Source organism: Medicago truncatula, chromosome 4 (genome assembly GCF_003473485.1).
Source record: "Medicago truncatula cultivar Jemalong A17 chromosome 4, MtrunA17r5.0-ANR, whole genome shotgun sequence".
Classification (NCBI taxonomy): domain Eukaryota; kingdom Viridiplantae; phylum Streptophyta; class Magnoliopsida; order Fabales; family Fabaceae; genus Medicago; species Medicago truncatula.
The window spans coordinates 23729685-23733736 of record NC_053045.1 but is presented as its reverse complement, the minus strand read 5'-3'; the positions used below and the strand labels follow the sequence as shown (position 1 = coordinate 23733736).

Here is a 4052-nt window from a genome sequence, read left to right as displayed (position 1 = left end):
TTTTTTTTTTTTTTATTTACCAATCCAAAGTTTCAAAGTCTTTTGGATTTTATAAATAGTTGGTTAAGAGAAGAAATACACAACAACATTTTGGTCTTATAGAAACGCCAAAAAACTGTAGTAAAATGCAAAATAACCGTTGTGTTTGGATACCAGAACGGTTACGCGGCTGTGGCAATCTGAGGCTTTGTGCTTGCCTTCTGCTACGGTTTCCGTCCGAAACGGCCACGGCTAACATATAACCGTAGTCTTATCTCATCTTTGTAAAACGGTTTTCAAAGTTCTATAAAGCTACGCTTTTCCTTTGTTTCCATTTAAAATCCGTAGTGAAATCAAAATTTAGAGAACGTTTTTCTATTGGCATTTGCAACGGTTCTGGTACGTGGACGTTTAGAAATCTGTTCTTATATAATTATTTTCATAAGCTATCACAACAGTTTCTAACCGTTTCGATAAATAACGGATTTAAAAAAAAAAACAATTTCTGGACCAATTATTTTGGTCACGGTGATTCACCCTATTTTTAAACCTAGTAATAATTTATAAACCAACTTAAACAATAATATTCATGCAATTTTTTATATGTAATATCTCGAAATAAACAACTATATAACAAAATCAAATACTTGTTAAATATATATCAAAATATATTGTTTTGTTAATATTTAATAAATAGATTAAGATTATCTTTGATCACAATTAACATCTTTAATATATATATATACACACACACACACATTTATATCTCTTCATCTTGTGCTTCCAAATCTTCAAATTCTTCATTGATATCATCATTATTCATCTGCAAAATAAAAAGTAAAGTGTTCCGAAATGATTTTTTTTTTGCGATAAACTTCCAAAATGATAAATGCATCAAATTACACAACCAACAAATACAACCATCAACATTTGCCACCACAACACCACACTAACTTTATTTCTTTGTCAATCATTATTTTTTTCTTAAAATTATGTTTCATTATGTATCAGTACAATTTATTTGTAATATGTTCAATACTAACACAAAATTACACAACATTCAGTGTCAGATACAGATACAGATACAGGGCATTAGGAAACCCAAAGCAAAAATCGCCCAAAAAATAACAACAGCCCTTATATAGAATTATAAATTGAGGCACCACATAAAGAAAGTGCAGCGCTAATTCAAACCTGAATTCTAATCAATTATATATCCTATAAACTAGATTGTTTACAAAAAAAAAGTAAAGGACACCAAATCCACCTAATCATGATTATCAACTATCTAAGGTCAAATACAATATGTAAATAACATAGTATACATTTGACCGCATATTAAACACAATACTAATAGAAATTTGAACTAGTAGGCTACTAATATTAAATCATATATAACAAAAGGTAAGCATTAGCAAACTTGTATAATATCTCATCGCCATTAATCACATATAATAGTAAAAGGTTGTTCTAATGAATATAGATTCACTTTAAAGCATTTAAACTAAAACTTGCAGAAATCTATAAGCATTTGAGTATGAGTAGCTACAGATTCTATTTTAAAAAATAGATAATTTTTCTTTATGATCTTCTTTATTATCCAATTTACAATCTTCTATCGGCATATTACAATATTCTTAATTGTAGAAAATCTTACCCTTTTAACTAAATCTCATTCCTCAAATTCAATTAAAAAACAAAAATAACGTCTAATAGACACTAAAAGAGTTGGAGGAACTTTGTTTCTATAGATGCACAAGAATTTATTTAGATGTTGGAGACAAGTAGCAGCAAACACACTATAGTGAAGTGCCCCCCTATAGAAGTATGTACCCTTACCATAGGCAAGAATTATCACCTACAAGAATTATTAGTTGTTCATAGTCTAAAAATAAGATAAGCATACAAAAAATCTTAACTCACTGTCCATTAACAGCATTACGTAAATTAACTTCAAATTGGGACAGTAATAGTAATTGTACAATGACAAGTCAACATTAAGTATTCAATACACTCAAATAATTCACCTAGTAGATGAAGAAAGTAGCAAAGCAACAAAGAAAACCAAGGGCTATGTCAAGGTTATTTAAGTTGGTAGACAAAAACGGAGAACCAAATGCCACCAAATTCAATTTGAAATGAATAAATAATAACAAGGCAACATGACTATTCAGGAATAGAACATACAATGGTTTAGAAACTAAATGGACATCTTTTACTGGTTATGATTTTTAACGTACATACCTATTTGATTTCCACACATAAAAATCATTCCTTTAAGCATATTATTGTAAATCCATTTGATTTAAAAATATATATATCATCAATGAGTTCAAGATCCTAAATTTCTATTCAGTTAACTAATAATGAAACAAACCCATATAGAATATTTTCTTTTTTAATCAACGAGATTATATTAATGCATAGCTCGTACAAGACACACAAACTAGCAAAATGCAAGACATACAAATAGAGGTGCCACATATAGACGGAACACCTCAAAAAACAAGATCAACACCCTATAGAACACCAACAAATTCAACAGCCACACCCCCATTTTGACAAGGCTGACCCAAAAACAGAACCAGCCCCACAAACCAAAACAAACAGTCTGTATCAGCAGAAAAACAAAAACTGCTAACTTCTCCAAAACAGACCTCAAAAGTATCCAAAACATTGGTTATCACCGAACTAAAGCACCTTCAACCTTAATCCCAAACAATCTTAATAGACAATTACTAAGATCCCAACAACTTTCATAGAATTATCATGGATAGTTTTTTGATCTACTAAAAAATTGTTTCCAAGATAACACTTTAATTTCTTTCACCATATGGAATATGATGAAATGAATTAGATTGTATGAACTAAATATAATTAAGGTAGCCATTATTTTGGTTTTAGCAAGTAAACCATTAACATTAGAATAAAATGAGAATGATGAAAAAGAACTCACGAATTTGTTATGCCTCCAAAAAAATTCTCAACTTTAAAGCTAGAATCGCCTAAATTTGAACAGGTCTTGAACATATATTTGCACAAATTACTGCATTCAATCACATGGAAAAACAAAAATAAGTAAACTTATACAAAACAAACATTCAATTGCAAAAACAAAAATCAAAGATAGTTCACACAACCCATAAATCTAACGAAATAAAAAAAAATATTTACCTCTTCGATTGAGATTTAAGTGAGGTGAGGGTGATTGAACTTGAGAGTTTGAGACTGAAGTTTGATTCAGGATTCTGAGAGATTGAGGGATCGATTGAGATTTCAGTGGGTGAGTTAAAGGATTCGATTCAGAGTTCTGAGAGATTGAGGGTTCGATTGAGGTTTCTGTGCGGTGAGATTGAGGTTCAGAGATTCTATTGACAATATCTAGGATTCGTGAGATTAACATGAAGATTCAATTATTTTTTTCCTTTATTTTCCTTTTTATTGTTTTTATTTATTAATGTATTTTTTTTTAACAATAGTTTTCTTAAGAGGAAATTGTATGTTTTATTGAGGAAATTTATCTTTCACCAAAAATAGTGCTAGTTATTTGTTTTTTTTTTTTAACAAAGTTATTTGTTTTTTTAGAACCGTATCTTTTTTGTTTTTTGTTGGTACAAAATGTTTTTTTTTTTTTTATATATATTAATAGTGCTAGTTATTTGTTTTTCAAAAAGGTGTGTTTTCTGTTTTATATTAAGATTTTTTTTGTTACAGTTTTTAAGAACGGTATTTAAAGAAGGTACTATTCGTACTTTTATTAAAAATAAATTAAAAATTATACCAGAACAATTAATACATGTTGACGAAAATAACAAATAAAAATCCGTTCTTGTTTCTTATATCACAACGCTTTTGAGTCGTTACAAAAAATTTAAAAAATATCATACCCTACTACAACAAAATCAGAAAATCGTTGTCCATGGGACTCTACCAGGACGGTTTTTTTACCTTCCAAAATTTGTGTGTGTGTGTAAATTTTGATAAGCACAAAGGGAAAACAATTATTGTAATTATTGTAATTTATAAATATCTATAAACTAAATATTGAGATTAAAATAAGCTTGTGATCGCCT

The 4052-nt window shown here is 28.9% G+C and overlaps 1 long non-coding RNA gene across 1 annotated transcript; it reads right to left on the bottom strand.

The window, feature by feature from the left end:
- Positions 1–610: 610 nt before the first annotated feature.
- Positions 611–3410, bottom strand: LOC25483442 (uncharacterized). The gene is made up of 3 exons (XR_003010017.2): positions 3154–3410; positions 2936–3025; positions 611–802 (listed from the first exon to the last, which is right to left on the bottom strand). It is a non-coding gene; the product is annotated as an uncharacterized lncRNA (long non-coding RNA).
- Positions 3411–4052: the final 642 nt, after the last annotated feature.